General features: G+C 40.1%; 2 long non-coding RNA genes across 3 annotated transcripts in view; one reads left to right on the top strand and one right to left on the bottom strand.

Moving 5' to 3' along the window:
• The window catches only part of LOC144930836 (uncharacterized), a 196,205-nt gene that overhangs the window by 140,056 nt on the left and 30,562 nt on the right, over positions 1-25,587 (bottom strand). The gene's annotated exons all lie outside the window — the stretch shown is intronic.
• LOC140916942 (uncharacterized) lies at positions 139-4,186 on the top strand. The gene is made up of 2 exons (XR_012160693.2): positions 139-478; positions 2,429-4,186. It is a non-coding gene; the product is annotated as an uncharacterized LOC140916942 (long non-coding RNA).

Here is a 25,587-nt window from a genome sequence, read left to right as displayed (position 1 = left end):
TACCAGAGGGAGGAATGGAGTCAGAAGGAACTCCAACCTCACCTTTTGTTAAAAAAATTACACCTTTTAAACAAATCCTTCAAAAATCTGAGCACAGTCCTTGGACTAAACAAGCCCTAGCTGATGTCTGCACTATTTCAGACCTAGAGGATAGATTGGCTCAGTATATCCTCACATACAAACCTTCTAGTGCTGCCAAAAGAGATGCAACAGCAATTTGGTTGTTGTGGGAGGCATGTAAGGATTCTTACCTCCGCTTGTCTTCATGTAAAGAGGAAAAGGCATCTTTACAGGAAAAGCTAAACCAAATGGAAAAGAGAGCAGACAATTGGAAGGTGCTGGCTAGAAATACCCAGAGTCAGCTGGAAATAGTGAAAGAGGCACTCCAGGAATGCAGAGAGAGAGAGAGAGAGAGAAAGATTCCTGCAGACCAAGCTAAAGCCTCTGAGAAAATTGGAAGAGAATCATGTGCTCCAAGGTATGGTAAAGAAATTAACCTTGAAGCAGGGCAGAGCACCTGCAAATCATAGTCATTGTGAGTCACTAATTAAGAGTCTGAGACAAAAAGTGGGCTTTGCCACTAAACAGGTAGCAGCCATTACAGCTGGTGAAAGGGGAGAAGGTCCTATGTATAGTACCCCCAGGCATAAATACAAAGAGAAAAGAGAGTGAAAAGTTAACTCTGCAGAGGCTGGGGGGAATTAAGCAGTTAAACTTTGTGAAAATGTTAAAAAGAAAAAGAGTTAGAGGAAAAGAATTCTTGGTTTCTTTGCAGCCATTCTGAAGGAAAAATGGGCCCTTTTCCAAAGGAATATCTGTAAATTAGCCAGGCAAAAATAAACGATCTGATTCAAATCATTTGACTGGACAATTTAGTCAAATTTGCTAAAAGAACATAAGAGGGTTCTATCGGAACTTAACTGCCTCATATGTATAAAGGGAATGTACGATGTAAAAACAGGTTTCAGAGTAACAGCCGTGTTAGTCTGTATTCGCAAAAAGAAAAGGAGTACTTGTGGCACCTTAGAGACTAACCAAAAACAGAGCAGTGTGGAAGGGATGTTAAGGAAAAGAAAATGTGTACGTATCTATCTCTGTGTGTAAATATGTAAAGTTCTAAGGACCATGTGGTTTTGTTTTTGTTTTAAATAATGCCACTAAAAATCCATTTGACTCTTTAATTCAAAATTGCAAAACTGACAGACCTTTTTGCTAGATACAGGTGATTAGTGTTGTTTGGCTTTGGGATTTGGCATTTAACCCTTAAGAGGTAACTCAGTGCTTTACAAAATTTAAAATGTTAAGTTGTGGCTGAGCAGGGCAGTCAAAATCAGGAGAATAGGAAAAGATTCTGGATTCTTTTTGTGTTTGTTTGGGGTTTTTTGGTAACAAAATAGCAGAAAAAGCTGTAGTAAAAAAAATAAGAAATTAAAAAAAGACAGTGCCCCTCTGAAGCAAAAGCAGGGGTGAGGTGCACAAAACAAAAAAAAGCAATGTTAGAAACACTCTAACAACTCTTAAACTCTTAAAATGGCTCTGTGTAATCAGACTGCCACTTGGAAAAAGGTACATGAAAACTCTGTAAGCACAAAAGAAATAGTTATACCTTATGTAAAAATTTATATGGATAATGTTATAGAAGTTAAACTATGGAAGGAATGTGCATTTGCCCCAGAACATGTGCCAGGTATATTATAGAAGGAGTAAAAGAAATGCAAATATACCACGCTACTTAATTAAAATCCTATTAGGGCTCCAAAGCCATTTTTGAGATTGCTGTGTGTTTTGGGAGCAGGAGTTAAAAGTGAAAAGTAATCAAAGCTCTGGTAAAAGTTGATTGTGTCCTGTTTAAGACAGAGTCTCGAGCTGCTGATGGCTTTAAATCCAAAAACAAGCCAGAAAGCATCTGTGAAAATGCAAATTACCTCACTGGTAAAGAAAGCAGCACAAAGGAGCTGCAGATAAAGGACATACCTGGTCAGCAAACAAATTGTCTAAATAAAAGACATGGTATAACAAGATAACTTTAATAAATTTAATGATAATAAGCACCCCTGTAACAATATATAGTGTGTATGATTTTTGGAAAAATCCTTTAAGGTCATGTGGTAATGATGCTTCTCAACTATTATCTGTAAATAAACTTAAAAGCTTAACACAGCAGGAAAAACATTATAAACTTATAAGAAGGGAAACTTAGGTACCCCACCTCATGGATTTAATGACTAAAGAGTGGGATAATTTCCCCATAACCCTTAAAAGATAGAAGCCATTGAAATCTGGCCTGCCTATAGAACACACGCAGGAAAATGTGGGGGTAATTCTTCTGTTTTGCCTGCAATCAGCAAGGGTATTTGTAAAAGAAATATTTTAAATGATAAATCTGCCACCCCAAAAGGGGTAGAAACATGTTCTTTTTGTCTTTCAGAAAATCAGGAAAAGCTGATGCCAGCTGAAGAGCAATCCAATACCATGAATCTACTGTCACAATAGAAATTATGTTTTGTATTTTATGTTTTGCCTTGTGTTTTGTCTTGTTCCTAGCACTGTTGTGTGTTTAAAAAAAAATACTGCAGACCTGCAGGTAATTAAGAATAAATTAAGCTCTCTGTCCCAGCTACAGGACAGCCTAATAAAAAACAAAGAAAAAAGATCACTGTTTAATACTTATCAGTACAAACGGATGCAGTATGTTTCAAGCATTGTAAAACCAAACCTGTTAATTTGGGGAAATTGTTGTCAAAATTGCACGCCAACAGTCTCTGGAGGCAAAGGTATGGAAGGTTAGCCCGCTCCCCATATTACACATGAGATCCTTCTGGCTACCCTGGACTTCGAGCCAGTGGGCTGGGACAGGAGGGAGGAAAGCTATTGGACACTACAGGTTGTACCAAATGGACTCCTCAAAAGTGGATGTGCCTCACCTTGCCTGTTGCCCCAGAATCTTGTAGTAAAGATACATCACTAGGATCATGTATGTGGGAAGAATTGGAATCACAAACTCAAATTGCCTCACAGTACCTTCTCTTGAATAGGCTACATAGAAAGTGACACTGACCATTATAAATCTTAGTGTCAAAAGGGAGATACTGTTGGATCATAATAAAGAAGTTCTGTATTAAAATCACAAATGAGTTTCATTCCCCACAGTTTAAATTCCCGGGTATTACTAATTAAGAGGTCTCTTGGTTTTCGGTCTCTTGTTTTTACTGTTTCTCTCCTGCTCTGTGTGAAACTTGCAAGCTGCTAGTTGTGTTAGTACATCCTAAGACAGAGTCTGTTCTCAAAGCAATTCTTTGTAACAGAAACAGCACACAGAGACTCCCGGCCCTTTTGTTGTATTTATCTTGCTTTGTTAACAATTGTGATTAAAATAGAGATAGAGGATGTATGTGGATGGATGCTTGGTGTGGATAATAAATGAATGATCAGGGAGGTGCCAGCCTAAGAATCCAGTGTGGATCAGCCGAAGAAGGCATCAAGTGGAAATAACCAGAGGACCCCTGGAGAGCAGACTGGAATCCACCCAACAGCCTCAAGGATGGGAGAACCAAAGAACAAGATAACATCTGGCAGCACGGAGCCGTCAGGAATGTGCCATCTGCTGATTGATTCAGCAACAGCATGATGAAGCAATTCCCATAGACTGGCATAGGAATAAATTCCTATAAAAATTGACTCTAGAAACGGATAGGTTAGTCTAGAAACTCTGGTTACAGTGTGTATGGTAACGCCCATTGTTTCATGTTCTCTATGTATATAAATCTCCCCACTGTATTTTTCACTGAATGCATCCGATGAAGTGAGCTGTAGCTCACGAAAGCTTATGCTCAAGTAAATTTGTTGATCTCTAAGGTGCCACAAGTACTCCTTTTCTTTTTTTTCTAGAAACTGAGTTACTTTGGGGTCTGATTCTGCAAACCAACTTCCAGGAGCATCAGATGTGCATCTGACAAGCCCCTGCTCCCTCCTCGTGTCCAGGCCACCTGGCCAATGGCTTGGTACGAGCAACTATAAGGCTGGTAACTGTGATAACAACCTTGCAGAATGTGTATGTGTGTGTGTGTGTATGAATGTGTGAAAAAATATGAAATTGAATGGAATGTTATAACTATAACTAACTGCTTACTAGGATTCTTTCTGTATTCACAATAAATGTGGCATTTTGCCGTATCCCCTTTAATAAGATTCTGCTGTTTTTTATTTTATTGGTATAACAATTCCACTACCTCCCTAAGTAACCCATTCCAGTGCTTCACCACCCTCCTAGTGAAATAGTTTTTACTAATATCCAATTTAGACCTCCCCAACTGCAACTTGAGACCATTGCTTCTTGTTCTGTCATCTGCCACCACTGAGAACAGCCTAGCTCCATCCTCTTTGGAACCACCCCCCTTCAGATAGTTAAAGGCTGCTATCAAATCCCACCTCTCTTGTCTCTTCTGCAGACTAAATAAGCCCAATTCCCTCAGTCTTTCCTCGTACATCATGTGCCCCAGTCCCCTAATCATTTTCATTGCCCTCCGTTGGACTCTCTCCAATTTGTCCACATCCTTTCTTCCTTTCTGTAGCCGGGGGAGGGGGCCAGAACTGGATGCAAAACTCCAGATGTGGCCTCACAGCATACGGTTCAAGAACAAGGCAAAGTGTGTACCTTGGGGAAGTTTTTAACCTAAACTGGTAAAAATAAGCTTAGGGGGTCTTTCATGCAGGTCCCCACATCTGTACCCTAAAGTTCAGAGTGGGGAAGGAACCTTGACACTGTCATTTGCACAACTGCCCAAGAAACTGATTTATGTTGTGTCATTTTAGGTCAAAGTTTTGGTATGGAAATGACTTAAAGTACACAAATTTTCCCATTACAAATTCTGTGAAAGACAGTAAACTATACTTTGACCTTTATGATGTTCAGTAATTTAAACATGGGCCATTAACATTCCCCTTTTTTCGTAGGCCATATAACCAGGGGGGAACAGGTGTAATGGACATCCAATCAAAATGCAAAATATTTAAAAGGTCAAATATAAGAGGCATTTAATTTCTTAGAGGTAATAAATTATGATAAGCAGAACACAAGAAATGGCAAACATGAAACCATTCCTGTGACAGTGACTGAAGTGAGAATATCCAGTGGAACAAACATACCAGTAGTCTAATCTAGTTAGAACATAACACACCAAATCCTGCCCTCAGCTCCACTAAGTTTATGGGCTTGTATGGATTGAGGGAAGAATTTAGAACAAAGACCTTTTATGTGGTCTTGGTAATTCTTCCTGAACATATGTTAGTTGTGGATGTAGCCTATAATACCAGAGTTCAGGTATCAAATTTCCTCCTTTGATCAACAGCTATGAGATTCAAGGTATAGCTCTAGGATATGAAATTAGCCCACCCTAATAGCTAGCTAGCAATTTAAGTGTTTCTTTCTAATGATTTTTAAGCTTGTGTATAGTGGGGGGGAAATGGCATGAAGAAAAACAAATGGTGCGTCCAAAGAGTGCTGTTATAGTTCAGCTATCATCATTTATCATCATCAACTACATGGCCGCTGGAGTGTCAATAGTTGGACATAAAGTTTCATATTTTATAAAGAGCCTAAAGAAGTGGTACACAGCTAACAGAACAGGGCAGGTTTTTAAAAAAATGCCTTTTTTAAAAATGCCTGCTTTTTCTGAAAAAATATGCAGATTTGGGTTGACTGAAACAATTTGCAAGTTCAAGTCAAATTTGCTGCATTGTTTTAGTTGAAAAAAGCAGAAAATTTACAAAATCTAAACATTTATTTTCATCTTTTTCAAAATGAAACACTTATTTTGATTCCCTTTTTCTTTAGAATTTTACTGCATTTTTATATGAAAAATCTGTTAAAAAAATCCTGATAATGAAACATTTCATTTTGGGCCAAATGAAATGTTTTGTTTGACCCAAACCAAAACATTTTTGACTTTCAGTTTGCTAAACACAAAAACAAGAACAAACTGATTTTTTTAATTCAGTTGCCAAACTGAAAAATCAGTTCTGCACAAAGTCCCTATGGGGAATGGAAAGGCCATCACACCTTTTTTTTTTTTTTTATGCTGCCTTTAAATAGGAAGAACTAAGTTAAACTAAAAAGGTCTGAAAAATAAGGAGGACTGAAAGTTTCCATTATCATTAAAGCAATAAAATGTCAGTTCAGAAAACCCTTTAACATTGTTTAAAATATTGTTTGCCCTGATCAATGTGAACCAACAGTTGGTTGAGACATTCTAGACACATGTGCTAATTTAGCAATAAGCCAGAATAGTACTACCTCCTACCCTGCTCTCAGGCTGAATTCTCACTCTGGCACCATGAGAAAATTACTCACTTTCCTCCCTGTGCCTGTCAGTTTGTCCCCCCTCCCCTGACTCAGTCTAACACAGCAGATATAGTTCAACAACCTGATCCTCCATCACTGAAGCAAAGATACAGTGGTGCAAATGAGGCTTTCAGCCTACACTACCCAAATTCAATCATCAGGACAACACAACATCAGTGTCCCTACAAGAAAAGAAGGCTCATGTTTTGTTCCATCATGAAACAAATGCCATCCTTAGTCTGAGTCTAACAGAAGTTTGTAGGAACATGTAGTACCTACAGAATCAGAAATAAGCCACATTCTGATCATATTTTTAGCTGTGGGCTTTTGACTGATTGCTTGTTCACAATAAAGCATGTAATAATTCAAATACAGCACCAAAACCACTTTTATAATCAGTTTTAACTTTCTGTAATGATTACACCCAGGCAGTATATCTATTTTGAGGTCTATTTTGCAGGGAAATAGTCATGCAGGTGTACCTAGCAGATGGCAATGAGAAGTCCTTCTGACAAATCAACTAATCAGCCTATTCGCTTTGCGGAACATTCAGATTTTTAATTCTCAAAACGAAAAAGGGTAGCAGAATTTTCTCCATTTCTAAGAGCTGCTTTTGCAATTCCCTGCCCTCGCCCCCTGCCCACAACACTTGGGTCCCTGCCTTTCTCACCAGAAAAACATCCTTGTCGAACGAATTGGTTGAACTGGAAACACAAAATTGTTTTTTAGTCCAGCAATGGAAAGGGCTGAGGTGCATGCACAGAGGGGGAGAAAAGAGTTGGGAACACACACCTGGCCTTAGCTCCAAAAGCACAGACAAACCAGCTCATGAAACTATATTATCAGAACTAACTTGCTCACCCAAAGGGAAGTATTGCCATTGATCTATGCTGTATCTGATTTTAGAATCAGGAAACCATGAACCAGGCAATGAAGGGTGAATTAGAGACAATACCACTCACCACAGCACCAATGCCTCTTCAACATACCAGCTTTCATAGTGTCAAAGAAGCTGGATAATACCTCCTCCCCCTCCTCCATGTTCTGTACCAGTTCAGCTAAATCCAGTAACAGTGTTTCCTGATCATTGTATTTTGTTGAGTAGATATGGCCTACAAGGAGCAGAGTTTGCTACATTGAGAGTGAAGTTCTGCATCTGTGCATGACCGCACAGTGTCATTATGACAGATGACAGATGACAGTAGCCCCACTTTGTCTAGAAAGCAAAAGAAAACAAACACTCAAAGAAATGATCTTGGAATCCCTGTTGCTTAATGCTTATTTACATGTGACTGCAATAACACTTTGTTTAAAAGTGCATCTCCTATTGTAAGTACACAGCTTATAAATAACACTAATCTAACCAGGCAACTGTTTGGTTCCATTAAAAAAAAAAAAAAAAACACCCTTGTAAGTTACCAGTAATATTTTCTCAGAGTAATACACTTTAAGAATGTCTAACAAGTAGGTGAGCTCATACAGCATTTTAAGAGAAGGGCTGACTTGAAAGCATCTCCCATAATCCATATCATATACATGTCCATGTTACCATAAGATTAAGCAACAGTGATCTAGTGTCAGAGACCAGACAAAATAAAGACAGGTCTCTGTCCAAGTAGTTTCCAAACTATAAAATACAATATTGTGAGCTTGATCTTGCCTTTCTTTGGTATTTTTGGGTGCAGAAATCAGGTGAGTATTCAGCATCTTTGGGGGAAATAATCAGGTCTTTTACTTTGGTGCCAAGATACGGATTTAGGACCCTGACTTCAGACCCCCGGCTTTGGAAACATGTGTTCATATCCTTTATTCATTGCAGTTGACAGCCTGGAACTTTGCCTTGTTCTACTCAGTTAATACTGACTTCTGAGCAGCATTCCTGTCTCAGAGCAAAAAGGTGAATCCTCTGGAGTTATCAAAAGATAAAAGATCAGGAGAAGAGACGGCATCAGCAGGCTCAGCAGGGAAAGGGACAGATACCAATTATATTTTTTTTGTAAGTCAGTTTGTATTGTGCAAGAGAGAAGATTGTGGGGCTAGTTCTGTTATTTTAAAATATGCAAGCAGTGGAAAGTAAATATAGAGGGCAGGCAGATATTGATTGCCAGACAGCACTTTCTTGGATTTTGAGATTACCAGGATGTGCCTGTACTGCCTGATGGGAGCCTGCAAGCAGAAAGTAGCCAGGAGACTGATGATCTATAAACAATAGGATTAATGTGCTTTGTGCAGTTAGGACTACAAAACATCTGAATAATCCTTTCAAAGTTGTAATGGAGAAAGAAGGGACTAGACTTGTGAGGAAGTTTGAGAGCCTGAAAAGATCATCACTTTTAAATATGCTGCTAAATATAATGAGCACTCAGTGCACAAACAAAATTATTCTTTATTTTATCTACATAAAAATAAATCACTTAATCACTTCAAGAATTGTAAGGTACTGTGTGTGACTATTTTTGTGTTTTATTGCTGTCCCTAAAAATAAAGGCCAAACTTTCTACAGAATGTGCTTAAAATTAGTCTGTGCTAGGCTCCACACAAATATAGTAAGAAAGTCCTTGCTTTGAAAAGACAAGATCAATGATTGGGAGAAAGGAAGTATATTATCCCTCTCTTACAGCTGTCGAACTGAGTCAAAGAGGGTAAAGGACTTGCCTGAGGTCACAAAGGTTGCTTGTGGCAGAACCAGGAATAGATCTCATATTTCTTGAGACCAAGTCCTCTATTTAACAATGCTATCCTTCCTCTCACTTAAAAAGAGAGCTTGAGTTCCAGAGACGCTGAGCACCAACTGCTTCCTTTGAAGTCAATGGAAACACACTAGGGGGCCACTGGAAATTAGGAACCGATAATGTTGATAGGTTTCTTACTATTTGTTGATTTAATCTGCAATCCCATATAAGGATATTTAAAATCTTAAAAGTGTGGTTCCAAGACAGACATTCTTCAGGATCTAACACCCCAGGTCTTCCTGCCCTCCAAGCAGCAAGTTGGGATGTTGAGCTGAATTTGCCTTAGCATTTGGATTCTGGAAGTTCAGTTCTTTACTAGAAAAATATGCAAAAATTACAGTTAAGACTAGGTGAATTTAATGGATTTGCAACTTCTACCATGCTCTCCAACTATTATTTTGCATTCATAAAATTAGCTACAGTTCCTACAAAGAAAAATCACTAATCATGCTAGTCTACTGGAAAAAAGTCCCTCTGAGACCTTCTGTACTCAAGACAGTTTTGTTAACAAAACAGCAGAGGTGTACACACTGTAATGCTCCTTCTGCCAACAAAACAAAACCACCTTGACAAGAGGCATAGAGATTTATGCAGCAAAGTTATACCAACAAAATGTCAGTGTAGACACCGTGCTTGGCTATGTTGCTGTAAATGGCCTCCAGGTGTCGTCCCACAATGCCCATCCTGACTGCTCTGGGCAGCAGTTCAGTCTCCACTGCCATGCACCCAGGTACACAGGCATCCGCCCCTCCCCCTTTAAAGGCCTGGGAATTTTTCAAATTCCACTTCCTGTTTGCTCAGTGTGGAAGGCTCTCATCCTGTCTTTCCAGCTGACCATGGCAGCTCCATGCAGCAAATGCTTTCCCACTTGGTGCACACCTGAGTTGTTGGATCTACTGGCACTGTGGGGAGAGGAGGCCATGCAGTTCCAGCTCCACTCCAGCCATAGAAACTTTCATAGAATCATAGAATCATAGAATATCAGGGTTGGAAGGGACCCCAGAAGGTCATCTAGTCCAACCCCCTGCTCAAAGCAGGACCAATTCCCAGTTAAATCATCCCAGCCAGGGCTTTGTCAAGCCTGACCTTAAAAACCTCTAAGGAAGGAGATTCTACCACCTCCCTAGGTAACGCATTCCAGTGTTTCACCACCCTCTTAGTGAAAAAGTTTTTCCTAATATCCAATCTAAACTTTGATACCCTACTGTCAGATCTCTCGTGGCATCTTGGAGAAGGTTTACAAAAGGACATGCATCAGTGCCGTGTGAAGATAAGGGAGCTAGGGTAGGTGTACCAGAGGGCAAGGGAGTCAAATAGTCACTCTGGTGCTGCACCAAAGATCTGTCACTTGTATGAGGAGCTGGAAGCCACCATTGGCAGTGACCCCACCTCCACCCAAATTGCTCATGTAAATTTATATGTTTTAAATTCCTGACCTTTCTCCTTATCAGCCCAAAAGCAGGCCTCCAGGATCCTGCAAGGAGGCAAAATCCCCCGCTGGACACCTTGCCAATTTTGTCTCCAAATTCCTTCCCAATTTCAAACTGACAATTGGTCAGATTCACAACCTATTTCAAGCTATTCCTCTGTTATAGGGCCGGGCAACAACTACAGCAATATGGCTGATGCATGCTCTGAGTGCTCTGTTTGAAGCCATCACACAATCAACTCTCCCTCACCCCAAACAGTCCTCTCCTCTTCCCATACCTTCATTCCCCAACAAAGCACGATCCCCACGTGCATTCTTTATGGAGAGGATAAAGGAAGTACATGGAACAATGAAGTAGACATAAGGAATTGTCTTTCTGCTGGTGATTTTCTTCTTCTCTCCTCTTCCCCTCACCAAGATAGAAAGGAGGGATGTATTATTTTTTAGCTCTTTAATAAATGCCTTTAAATGGTTTTCAAGTGTCTTTTTCAGCCAAAAAGAAACTTGCTATTCAGGAAGGGTAGTATCTCTGTTGGAGGAACACATTGTGCTCCTTAGGGAGTAGTTCATCTGCTTTGGTCCCCACCTACAGCCTGCTCTCCTCTGTGGCTCCAAGTAGCTGTTTGCATGCAACAGAAACCATACCCTGGTAAACCACTTCGACAAGCTGGCTAAACGAGGTGAGGGTAGCCGATGGGTGTTTTACCCTCATCAAGATAGGGAAACTACCTCTCTCTAGCATGCAAAAACTGTTCGAGCAGACTGGGCAGAAGAAATCAATTTATGATTCAACGTCCATGAAGGCAGTTCAGCAGTGCACCGTAGGGAACAAAGAGCATGACAAGGCTCTGAAAATGTCCTGGTCACCCACTACAGCTAAGGAAATCCCCATCCATAACAATCATTCATACCGCTGGAATCTGGCTTCCGCAGCCAAGAGAATGGGACTGCCCCTGTGCAATGGCTTTCTCACTCAAAAATATTCTGCAGATGTTTTCTTGGAAATCTTATCCAATTAACATCTAGAGGCATTTATTTCCTCTGATCAGCAGGGAAAATACTAGCTTGTATTTTACTGAACAGACTCATTGCAAACATATCTGAGGAGAATCAGCCAGAAGCACAGAGTGGTTTCAGACAAGACTGTAGATCTACAGAAATGACCTTTGTTGAAAGGCAGGTCCAGGAAAAATGTTTGGAGCAGAATTATGCAGTCTTCATCGACTTGACCAAAGCTTTTGATATAGTCAACAGAGAGGGTCTATGGGCTAGTCTACATAAACTGGGCTGCCCAAGGAGGTTCATGACAGTGCAAGAGCTCTCCAAAGGTGACTCTTCTGACACATTTGAAATCATGAATGGACTGAAGCAAGGCTGTGTACTTGCTCCAGAGCTGTTCAATTTGTTATTTGCCTGTGTCCTCAGCCATGCCACAATGGACACAGATCAAGGAATATATATTTGCTACCGAGTCGATGGCTCCCTCTTTGACCTTCAAAGACTCAGTGCTAAGACCAAGATGCTAGAGAGACTTCTTGTCGAGGCACTTTTTGCAGATGACTGTGTCTTGATGCCCCATAGACATGATGTCCTTCAGGTCATCATTGATAGGTTTTTTTGAAGCACCCCTGCTATTTGGCCTTACCATCAGTTTCGGTAAGACAGGGGGCTTGTTCCAACCAGCACCTCTTTCCAATGCCCAAGCACCATCCTTCTTCATCCAAGACATACGGCTGAAAAATGTGGATCAGTGCAAGTATTTGGGCAGCACCATCTTGAGTAACAGTTCCCTTGATAAGGAAATTGCCCCCAGAAGTAGTAAAGCCAGGCAGGCCCTTGGCCGACTCCAAACAAAACTCCTTAGCCAACACAACATTCATCTCTCCACCAAATTGAAGATTTACAGTGCAGTGGTTCTAACACCTCTCCTGTATGGTTCTGAGACTTGGACTCTTTATATATGGCACATTAAACATCTTGAGAAACTTCACATGTACACGCTCCACTCAATAATGAGCATTTGCTGGAAGGACAGAACAACCAATATTAAGGACCCTCAGAGAGCAAACACAACCAGCATTGAGTAAATTCTATTGATAGCACAACTCACATGAACCGGACATGTCATCATTATGGAAGAACACTGTCTCCCAAAATAGCTCTTGTAAGGGGAGCTGAGTCAGGGCAAAAGCAAAGAAGTGTTATCCACATAAGCATTTCAAATATAACCTGAAGAGCAGTCTCCAGTGGGCTGGCATCAGTCTCAAAGAACTCGAGCCAGTGGCTCAGAACAGGACTTAATGGCTGTCTCTGACAAGATCAGCATGTAAGAAGTTTGAGCGGGATTAACAAAATTGTCTCCAAGCTCCATGGTAAAAGGCACCACAGAGCTGCATTGTCAAATATCATAGATACAGACTGCTGACTCTGTGCATCAGAATTCGGACTCCAGAGTTACATGAGTAGCCATAGATGAGAATTGTGACAAACACTGCCAGCAATGGACTACCATCAGGAGGTATAGTGAAATGCATTATGCAAAAAAGGTGAAAAATTGCTACTTTCAATTAAAGCAATTTAGTACTTGCTTTAAATAAGTAGGTACAAAGTTTTCATACAAGTATGATTTTTGAGGCAACTGTCCCTTCAAGTTAATACATTTTAATTTTTCTTTTCTCTTGGATCTTTCTTCAAGCGAGAAGATAATTTTTCCATACAGAAATAATTATTTCAATCTTTTTGTTACACACACACACACACACACACACACACACACACAGAAAGAGAATCTATTCACACTTTTCAAAAAATAAACAAAATAACTCCTTCAGAAAATTCAATTTAAAACTAACAATTCGAATTACTTTTCAATTACATTTTACATAAACACATCTACTCAGATTTGTTTGGAATTATTGGATGTATTGTCAAAGAATGCAGTGATTTTTTTGGGCATAAAATAAAAATATAAAATTTTAATTCTTCCTATAAAAAAGGGCAATACTAAGATAGTAACTGCTATTGTGAAAAGAAAGGTAAAATGTACAGAGGGGCAGACTATAGAGAACTTCAGTAGCCTGCAATCCCTTGTGTGTGAACAAGATGACCCTTTCTAATGTTGTATAATGCTCTCAGGAAAAATATAAATGGGCAATGCCTCCAACCACTGCTCCGAGGTAGACTCCACTTCACAAGCCTTCCCAGGAACATCTAACAATTATACTTCTACCACCATTGGTCAAGCATTTAAAATCCTTTTGCAAAGCTAAGTCCCAAATGCTAATATCTAGTGCCTCTATATGAAGCCTACTCGGCTGCTAAGGAAACCATTGCCTCTTAAGTTCTTTCTAAGTACCTTGAATATAATATGTTATCAATAATAAATACTATTATTTTGAGATCTACAGATGGAGACTGCCACATGAATAAAGCACTTTACAGAACTAGGGAAGTGCTATGCAGTAAAAGCTGGAAAAAATCAGTTTGCACCACTGGAGAAAGATAAATAGTTTAAACTGGATTAACAAAATGATATGATTCATGTTTTTACACAGTGTTTTCTGTAAAGACAGGTCTACACTAGAAAATTTTGCCAGCATAGGTATTTGGGAGGTGGGAGGAAGAATGAAGAGATGCTTTACGAACATGGCTGATAGAATTCATTTTGCCCACCAAACTGGTATAAATTATACTGCAGAAAGCACTTTACTGCGAGAGCTGTGTTTATACGAGGAGGGTTTTGCTGGTGTAGCTATAATTTTCCCAGCGTAGATTAGGACTAATTTTATTTCCTTAAAACAAATCAACAACTAGTTGCTTGGCCTTGAGAGAAATGCAGTTATTTGAATGTCCAAAAGCATGAAGTGCAAATTTTAAGCACGTAGAGTTGCCGATTACTTAGGAAAAAAATAAAAAGTCACCTGGACAGGAGACAGGAGGCATTTTAACACAGCAACGAAGTGTAGAGTCCTGCTTTAGCAGACTTGTCATATGGACCAAAAATCATTATGGCTGAGCTAGGGTTTATCTATTTAAACAAAGTTCAGATGTTCATGTGTTTCCCATGAGTTCCTATAGAGAGTAGAAAGAAAACAAAAATGAAATAGTTTTACACTGAAGGAAATTTAACTATGCCAAGAACACAGAGAAGTCCTTTGGCAGCAGCTTACTGGGTACCATGGGTATGAAAAATAAAGAAGTGAACTCTACATTTCTTGTGCCAATCTGTTGACCACCTACTGAGGAATAAATGTAAAAGCTGTAAACTGGGGCAGCTCCACTTGTCTGAAAACCTCAGAGACATATACCCAATTCAATAGAGTTACTAATTTATGCAGGATCAAGAATTGAGAAAACTAAAAAGAAAACAAACAAACAAACAAAAATACCAGAACACATCCAGGTGAACGGCATGAGGACGCATGGAGGGTAGAATCGTAAGATTAGAAGGGACCGCAAAGGTCATCTAGTCCCACCAAGATGTAGGATTTGTTGTGTCTAAACCATCCAAGAAAGACAGCTATTCAGCCTCCTTTTGAAAACCTTCAGTGGAAGGAGCTTCCACAGTCTCCTGAGACAGTTTGTTCCATTGCCCTACTGTTCTTACAGTTAGGAAGTTTTTCCTGAGATTTAATCTAAATTTGCTAGACTGTAGTTTGAACCCATTGTCTCTTGTTCTTCCCTGTGGCAAAAATGAACAACTTTCCCGCACCGTTTTATGGCAGTCTTTCAAGTTTCTAAAGCAGGGGTGGGCAAACTTTTTGGTTTGAGGGACACATCTGGGAATAGAAATTGTATGGAGGGCCATGAATGCTCACAAAATTGGGGTGGGGTGCAGGAAGGGGTGAGGGCTCTGGTTGGGGGCGCAGGCTTCGGGGTGGGGCCAGAAATGAGGAGTTAAGGATGCAGGAGGGGGCTCTGGGCTGGGGTAAGGCAGTGGGGGGGGTGAGGGCTCCGGCTGGGGGGGGGCAGGATCTGAGGTGGGGCTGGGGATGAGGGGTTTGGGATGCAGGAGGTTGTTCTGGGTTGGGATCGAGGGAGTTGAAGGGTGCGGGGGGGATCAGGGCTGGGGCAGAGGGTTGGGGCATGGGGAGATGCTCAGGGGTGCAGGCTCCAAATGGTGCTTACCTCAAGCGGCTCCCGGAAGCAGTGCCTTGTCCCTTCTCTGGCTCCTAGTCGGAGGCGCGGCCAGGCTGCTCTACAGGCACTGCCCCTGCAGCTCCCATTGGAGCACTGGAGGGGGGCAATTGGAGCATGTAGGAGCCGGAGGGCGGGGGGTCATACCATGGCTTCAGGGAGCCACAGGGAGCAACCCCGACCCTGCTCCCCAGCTGGAGTGGGGCAAGCCCCAGAACCCACTCCCCAGAGGGAGCTTGAGGGCCGGCTTAAAATGGCTGGTGGGCCAGATCATATCCCCCATTAAGCTCCTCTTTTCCAAACTCAACATACCCAGTTCCCTCAGCCTTTGTTCAGATGGCTTGCATTCCATCCCTTTGATCATGTCTGTCTCTTGACTCTGCATCCTTTCCAGTTTCTCTACATCCTTTCTATACATTGGTGACCAAAATTGGACACAGTACTCCAGCTGTGGCCAAATCAGCACTGAAGAGAGTGCTATTATCACCTACTGTGGCTTGCATGCTATGCCTCTGTTAGTGCAACCTAAAATTGTATTTGTTTTTTTTTTTTGCAGCAGCATCACATTGCTGACTCATGTTGAGGTTGTGATCCACCACAACTCCCAGATCCTTCTCAGCAGTGCTGTTGTTAAGCCAGTTTTCCCCCATTTTGTATTTGTGCATTTGGTTTTTCTTCCTTAAGTGTAGCACCTTAATTTGTCTTTGCTGAATTTCATTTTGTTATGTATAGCCAAGGTATTGGCAATCCCCCCAAGCTTTGTGGCATCTGAAAACTTGATCGCTATGTTCTGTATACCTACATCCAAGTCATTAATAAAGATGTTAAACAACACTGGACCCAGAATAGATCCCCTGTAGAACTCCACTTGAGACTTCCCTCAATCTGACATCATTCAACCTATCCTGAAGGATGACCCATCACTCTCACAGATCTTGGGAGACAGGCCAGTCCTTGCTTACAGACAGCCCCCCAATCTGAAGCAAATACTCACCAGCAACCTCATACCACATAACAAAAACACTAACCCAGGAACCTATCCTTGCACCAAAGCCAATTGCCAAGTGCGTCCACATATCTATTCAGGGGACACCATCATAGGGCCTACTCACATCAGCCACCCTATCAGAGGCTCGTTCACCTGCGCATCTACAATATGATATATGCCATCATGTGCCAGCAATGCCCCTCTACCATGTACATTGGCCAAACTGGATAGTCTCTATGTAAAAGAATAAATGGACACAAATCAGACGTCAAGAATTATAACATTCAAAAAGCAGTCGGAGAACACTTCAATGTCTTTGGTCACTCGATTAGAGACCTAAAAGTGGCAACTGCAACAAAAAAACTTCAAAAACAGACTCCAACGAGAGACTGCTGAATTGGAATTAATTTGCAAACTGGATACAATTAACTTAGGCTTAAATAAAGACTGGGAGTGGATGTGTCATTACACAAAGTAAAACTATTTCCCCCTGTTTATTTCCCCTCCTACTGTTCTTGTAAACTGTTGGAAATGGCCTACCTTGATTATCATTACAAATGGTTCCCCCCTCTACCTCCTCACTCTCCTGCTTGTAATAGCTCACCTTTCCTGATCACTCTTGTTACAGTCTGTATGGTAACACCCATTGTTTCATGTTCTGTGTATATATAAAATCTCCCCACTATATTTTCCACTGTATGCATCCGATGATGTGAGCTGTAGCTCACAAAAACTTACGCTCTAATAAATCTGTTAGTTTCTAAGGTGCCACAAGTACTCCTGTTCTTTTTGCGGATAAAGACTAACACGGCTGCTATTCTGAAACCATTCATTAACAGTTACTCTTTGTTTGTGGTTGCTTAGCCAATTATGTATCCACTTAATGGTAGTGCTGTTGAGCGCTCATCTGTTGAGATCTCATTCTCAGCTTACTTATCAGAATGTCCTGTGGGACTGTGTCAAAAAGCCTTGCTCAAGTCCAGGTATATTATGTCCATTGCATTCTCCCTATCCAGTAAATCAGTTACCCTGCCAAAGAAGGAAATCAAACTGGTTTGGCACTATTTGTTCTATGATAAATCCATGTGGGTTGCTTATCTTTCCTCTGCATCAGAATAGTTTTATGTTGAGCATCTAGTATTACATTTTTTAATAACTGCCAGCCCCCATTGACTCCTTTTCTTCCAAATTGGTCTTTCCATGGGACTTTGCCTACTATTTCTGAGAGTCGGTTGAAATCTGCTTTTCAGAAGTCCAGGGTCCTTGTTTTGCTGTTCTCATGTCCTCCTTCACATAGGATCTTGAAATCTATGAGATCATGATCTTGAATTCATCCTTGTTGGTCAAAACCAGCTCCAAAATGGATGACCCCCATTAAAAGCAATGGGAATAAAAAGCTCTCAGTATTTCCTACTCTTGTCATCAACCAGGCTGACCTGCTGTGTAACACAGGCCATAGAACATCCCCCCAAATAATTCCTAGAGTATATATTTTAGAATAACATCCAATCTTGATTTTAAAATTGTTAGACATGGAGAATCCACCATGACCCCTGTTAAGTTGTTCCAATGATTAACTACTCTCACTGTTAAAAAATTATACCTTATTTCTAGTCTGAACTTTTTTAGCTTCAACATCCAGCCATTGCATCACATTTGCCTGCTAGAATTAAGAGCCCATTATTACTCAGACTATAATTAAGTCATCCCTCATCCTTCTCTTTCTTAAATAGATTAGGCTCTTTGAGTCTATCATGATAAGTCATGTTTTCTAATCCTTTAAAATAATTCTTGTGGCTCCTCTTGAATTGTGAACACCAGAACTAGACATGCTATTCCAGCAGCAGTTGCATCAGTGCCAAATAGAGGTAAAATAGCCTCTCTACTCCTATAAGATTTTGCCATTTATGCATTCAAGAGCTGCATTAGCCCTTCCGGCCATGGTGTCACACTGGCAACTCCCTGTTAAATTGATGATCCTCCATCACCACCCAAATCTTTTTCAGAGTCACTGCTTCCCAGGATAGAATCCCCCATCCTGTAAGTATGGCCTGCATTCTTTGTTTCTAGATGGATACATTTAGCCATAGTAAAACACAGTTTGTTTGAGCCTGGATGTGCCATAACGTGTCCGTAGAAATCCCACAAATTTTGCCTTTGCAACTAGATAGTATTTGCAATATTTGTCATCTTTCTAGTAAGTGAACAAGAGGACATTGAGGTTGTATTGCATTATTGAGTTATAGAGGAAATTGAAAAGTTTAAGCGTGACCACTATACATCTTATCTATCAAAATTATAGTATTTGGCAAATGTAATATAGTTGATATTGGAATTCTTTAATAGCTTCTGTCCAAATAACTCTGCTATGGAATCATTATTGGATTGGAAAATTAGTGTACTAAAAAGACCTGTATTATTCTTTGATCATCCTCTTTTTATTAAGTTCAGCATGAAGATGTTGGAAACAGCATATCTGGATTAGGTTTATCAAATATGTCTATTGCTGCTGGATGATTTCAGTGACTGACCCCATGAAGACTGAGTATTGAAGGTTCAAGGACAGGGTTTTCTCCTCCAGTTGTGAAGGGAAAAGGCGTAGGAAATGGAATTGAGAAATGTGAAGAATATTGCCTCCAATGAAATCTGTTGGAAATTATTGAATCTGGCCTGTAATGTGAAAATAGAAGAAATCACAGTCAAATGAGGTGGTTTTTAAGCTGCCGTGGATAGTTAATGATTGAAAAAAGGAAGGTATTAACATGTGCATGTTCTCAGCATGAAGAAATCTGTAGCCTAAGTATGACACTTGCATTTAAAAATGTGAAATTATGGAAGAGAATACAACTGGCACGTTTATGAAAATTGGGTACTTTTGAGGTGTTTCACTCAAAAAAAAAATACCCCAACTTACTTTGTACCAACAGATAATATTAAAAGGTATTCTGAGTCCATTAACTGAACATTGTAACACTTAAGAAATAATACATGTATAGATTAGTATAGCATGATATCAACCCCGTGGCTGTCTCTTATTTGTAAAGAATTTCAGTTTGTTAACCAAGTCAGACATAGCCTTGTACAGGTCTCTGCACAGGGGTGCATTTAATGGATGAATAGACTGCATCTGAAAATAGCTTCAGGCTAGTGACTAAATTCCCATCTTTTCCTATCCAAAAATGTATAGGCTATGCAGAGTGGCAACATGGTCCAGTGGCTTGGGTACTGGGCTGGATGTGATGAGACTGGGGATCTAGTCCCGACTATGTAACTGATTTGCTGTGTGACCTTAGGCAAATTATGTCATTTTTTCTATACCTCTGTGTACCGTGCCCAGTCTTTGATCTTAGATTCTATGCTCTCGGAGTAAGAGTTATATGTTCATATGGTGCCTAGAACAACAGGGTTTTGATCTTATTTAGGACCTCTAAATCATATAAGTGATAATACATTATCTAGTTTGCTTGAATGAAATTGATATACAGATGCTACACATCAAAACTAACTAAACCAGCATCTATTAAAAATGGGAAGTACCACAGTAAATTCAAAAATTATGGCTGGTGATGTCCAGTTTTTAATAGCACATACTGAGTGTGAACCTGTATGTATATTCCACATTTAAAGAGTGATACATAAAGGTTCCAGAACAATGTCTCTGAAAATAGCAGCAATGCAGAGGTATTTTTAAACACTTATGACAATATCTAAGGGATGGCATTTTTTGTTAATTTTAGTAAGAACAGTGGTTATAGTTTAATCAAAAAACAGTTCCTGGAACAACTGGTCACCCTCATTTCAATTTCTTATGGGTGACTGAGAAAAGGACAGAATGGCATAGTTTGGTAAGAGTCGGTCATCAAAGATTATTACAGGATACAGAGTTAAGAAAAATAAGGCTGCAGATTTTAGAAAGATCCTTTGTAATGGAATATAAAGTTGTTTTATCTAATTTATGATTATATTGCTCAACTTTTACTGGTAGGTTTAATGACTGAGCAGGCGTCCTCAACACAGGGAATTCAGCCATCACCATCCACCTTGATTTTGTTTAGTAAAGTGCGTAGTTTTGTCTCTTGAGAACCTAGCTGGCCTATTTTGCAGGACATTTCAAAAGATAGATTTAAATCTGTTAGGAAAGCACTCATGTGTGTTCAGTGAAAAATGATTCAAGACATTTCATCTGCCTCATTCACATAAGTAAATTATCTATTACTTGACTTACCAGACAAAATTAAGTTCCTCACCCTGCACTCCTCATTTAGACAAAACTTCCAACATGTGAAAATAAAGGATAAACCTATTTTTGAAAATTCATCTACAGAAGTATCCATGAACACTGTGGTTGCTATGAGTAGTTGAAATACCAGTTCGACACTGATTTGCCTATTTTTAGGATAGGAAATAACTCACCTCATCTTACAGTGAGAACTGACTGTTTAAATAGAGGCCATTAATGTAGAGAATTACAGGGCAAGAGATAGATATTTGATATAAATATGTAATACTTAATGAAATCCTTCAAACAATCATAGAACAATAAACCTTTTACTGTTATCTTTGCCATAACAATACCTAACTTTTCTCTATTTCATGTTGCACTGAAAGGCCATTAATCCAGAGAGTTAAAAACAAACCCACACTCTAAAAGGCTAGGCAGAGAATATGAAAAAAGTGTTGCTGTCTGTAGGAATAAAAGGAGGCAGGATTGTGCCCACTGTACACAAAATCAAACAGACATTTGATTTTTATTCTGCTAAGGATGAATCCCAGAAACTATTCAAGGTTGTATAAATGATCTCGGGCAACTAGCACATTTTAAAAGGGGCAGGGGAGGTGGTAGCGGAAAGTAATAGAACATATGATTTTCACTTTATCCAACTGCATGGCTTTACTAAAAAATATTACCTTTAAAGAGGGAAAGTGTGTATATAAATGCACACAATAGGAATTACTAACAGGTCCATGTGTGTCAGTGACCAGGATGTGGGTGGGTAGTGGTCATCCCTAGCAGTCAGAGCAGGTGTCAGGCCTAGCAGTTAGAACAAGCATCTGTAGACAGGAGTTAGAGCCAAAGGTCAGAAATACACTACCTGGAGTGAGGCAAGGCAGGATAAGGGATAGGTCCAAGGAAGGAGGATGGCTGGAAAAAGAAAGGTGCTATCACAACCATGGGTGAATGTTTTGGACAGCTACTGCCACTGCTGCTGGACTTAAGAGCTGGTGTGCTGATTCTTCCAGCCAATTAGATGGTGTGACCATAAGACAGCCAACTACAGGCCAGCTGAGCTTGTTACGTTGCCCAGGGACTGGCTCTGTTGCACGCCCTGATTTCTTATGGTATGAAAAGAAGTGCATGAAGGAAATAGCCCATATTTGAATTGGTCCTGGGAAAACTAATTGTTTTACAGTGAATGGAATTTATTCTGATCAAGAGGTAAAACCAGCTGTGTCTCTAGGTCAAGACACACTAGAGTAGCTCATAAACATTTTTCTTGGGTAGGCCCCCATAGTTACTTCCCAAATTTTCTGGAATTCTAGAAAGCAGTAACTTTCATGGATTAATGAGAGAATGATTCATGAGCGTATGTGCTGATGAGCTATCAGTTATTTTTCAAGATGCTAAAAATTGCCCTTCATCTTTGTTACCCCAGGTGGAAGGCTGCTATCAGTTTTTCCAGCAGGGGGTCCCACACCTACACTGTTTTTGTATTTCTGGAGAACATCTTTCGTGTGGTTGCATCAGTGGATTTTGCAAGGCAAGAGTCATCCATGAGTGAACTTTCCATAGTGATCTAACACCTAAAGCCTGCCTGTTGCAAGAAGATTGAGTTATGCTCGCCGTATTCAGAGCTATGGATCATCTAATTGGCCTTTAAACCATGAAGGTGGTTCCTGTGGTGAAGAAAGTGGGAAAAGAAAATTACCCCCTATGAAGGTCATGATCATGTGGATGTACTCTCAAGGAGGATGTACTCTTAGTTCACCACCACCCCACCACCCCCACAATAAGAGCCCCTCTCTTCTCTGGGAAGCTATCCAGAGGACGAAGAGGTGAAAGACTCCAGTCATCAGCTATGCCAACATGCTTGAGAGACTCAAGATCTAACCAATTTGCTCCATCACCTGGTTCTGGTGAGTTAAAGATCCCAAGGAAACAAAGCAGAAGTGTGGATTCTTGATTTTTGTCTTATGAGACGGACCTTTTCTAGTTCCATCAGCATGTGAACATGTAGACAGTGAATGTGTATGTTTGTGGGGAAATGGTGGCATTAATGGTTCATAAAAGTAAATCCCACACTCCCAGATCCATTATTGAAATCAGTGATTTCTGTCAAGGATAAAAAAGGTGTTATTCAGAAGCTGCTATTGAGAATTGATCAGAAATTCCTCTCCATTCTACATCTTTGTACATTTCGTGCTACTGTGGTAGGGGGAAGTAAGAAGAGTGGAACAGTAGCTTCTGGGATAGCAGTGGAATTTGAGGAAGTATGAAAGTGGAATTATAAAGAAATCAATCTGGTCTCTGATCTTACTTAAGGCTATCCAAGTTGAGTTCAATGCCTGTCCAGCATTTGGCCGTCTTGCTCAAGAGTCTAAGACCAGAAATAGACAGTTATGTCTTTCACCAGCTAGTTCAAGGTCACTGTTGTACAAGGGACATTAGTTAAGGTTTCAAAGGAAAGGAAAATGGCTCCTCTTGCAATCTCACACAGCAGGATTAACAAAAAAAAGTCTTTGTTGTGTCAACCTTCTAATTAGATTTGATTGCCCATTGCTTTAAGTAGATGATTGGATACATTGATTATCTAAGACATCATTGTTAACTCATTGATCTACTGATTCAATCCCAACTGTGACCTTGATTTGATCAATGTATTGTATCATTCTTAGTTTTACTGAAATTAGAGTAGTTTAGTGACATATTTAAGTTTATATTTGTTTACATATTCTAGTCAATAAAACTCAAAGAGTACTTGAGACTCATTTATTCTTTCACATTGCAACATGGACCAATTACTCTACTCAGAGAACTAAAATAACTTAGCAAACCTAGTAGAGAGCCACTTGGCCATCTTTCTAATGTAATACCTTTAGCCCTCACAATTGTCTACATGTGAAAGGAACATTAAATGTCCAATTTACTTGAAATTCATTAATCTACTATTAGAAATAAGTCACCTGCTACATTTGGGACTCTGTCTATGCTGCACCGGTTTCAAGTGGGTACATACTCAGCATGGCTAAGCCATGCTTCTGATGAAACTACTTCCGTGACTGTTGTTACCATAGCTTGATGAGAGCTAGTGCGAGTATGTACAGACAAGCACAAGAATCACACCCGTAGCACCCAGTGTAGATGTGGCCATAGAGAAAAACATGAGCAGTGAAACACATCTTTCATTTGGACTGTGTTACCATTTTCCTTGTAACAATGCTGTTAAAACTCAGATTTAACACGAACTGATCTCTTATATTTTTCTAATCTTAACCAAATATTACACACACACACACACACACCCTGCCTTATTTGTCAGAATGCCAGATGGAAGTTATAATACTTCAAGTAATCTTTCCACAGAGAATTGTTTTTCCACTGCACTTTTGCATATGTTGATTTACCAGGTGCCTCAGGTTGCTGATCTAAATGTTGCAGCTAAGGCAGCAGGATTGTTAAGAGTCTGAAGTGTGATAAAAGTGGGTATTTTGGTAATATTTTTATGATTTTCTATGCACATCTGAGTTTCCCTTTGTGCTTTGTACTGCTTCACACTGAGTGCAAAGGAAAGAGACAGGTGTTCGTCTCATGTAATTTCCAGGTTGGAGACCAAAGTAATTAACAGCACCTACACACATGAACAGAGGATCCAGAAGAGAAAATAAAAACCACAGTGGCCAGGACATACATACCTAGTAACTAACAGCTAAAAGGAGGAAAAAATAACCCCACCTCTTAGCTTGGAAGCAGACAGAAGGCCCGGAGCTGGAGAACAAAGGGAAAAGGCATCAGGTGACCTTTCAAAGATGAACTCACAGAGGCACAGAAATCTCACCTGAGTCTAAGACAAAGGAACAGAGACAAAGAAAGGAAGAGAAAATTATTCCTGGAGGAGCCCTCACTTTAGGCAGCATGGACTATGTCTTAACCTTTGCTTCTCTATGCTAACCTAAGCACTCTCAGATACTGTATGCCAGGCGATTAGTGAATGGTTACCTTGTTTTGAAAAGATTGCCTGGCTGCAAATACTCACAGAGAGCATTGTGCTGTAAAGGAACAAAGAACAAGCCTCCCTCAGGAGTATGGCTTGACTGGACTTATTGCAAGGATCTATGGAGAGAGACAAGAATTTCTGGTGCCCAAAGGCCCAATTTTGGAGTTTGGAGGCTACAGATCTTCCTCTGCGAAACTGTGTAGATCCATGGGGTCCAGCATATTAAAGGGGTCACTCCCAAGGGAACGGTTACGGGCTGAGACCCTGTGAATGTAACACTATGACCAGACCCTGTGAATGTAACACTATGTAACAAACTGCACTCTAGACATTTTCAGTCCAATACAATTTACAGACTTGTGAGCAACACATGCCTTATACTTTCATGCCAATAGATAGTGCCCTTTAGATACACTATCAACATACATCCAGATGTTATTATGTAGAACTCACTTGACATTGGTAGCTCCATGACATTGTGTAGTGGGGTAAGGGGCAGACTCAGATGATTTTTTTTTATGTCGGATTTTTTCAGGAATAACTAGGGTACATGCAATAGGACATAGCAACCTTAGGGTAAAGATCAGCAATCATGATAAACCTGTTAGATTGGAGAACGTAGATTGGCTTTGTATATATATATTTAACTATTTCAGAATTGCTTCTGTTTCGTAATCCAGTTGCATTGCAAATGAACTATTCTATTGTCTCTGTGTCAGCATTCCATTTATTACTATTGTTTGCACTGC

Source organism: Lepidochelys kempii, chromosome 9 (assembly GCF_965140285.1).
Source record: "Lepidochelys kempii isolate rLepKem1 chromosome 9, rLepKem1.hap1, whole genome shotgun sequence".
Taxonomy (NCBI): domain Eukaryota; kingdom Metazoa; phylum Chordata; order Testudines; family Cheloniidae; genus Lepidochelys; species Lepidochelys kempii.
Note: the sequence above shows the minus strand (reverse complement) of the source record. Positions and strands in the feature narration are given on the sequence as shown.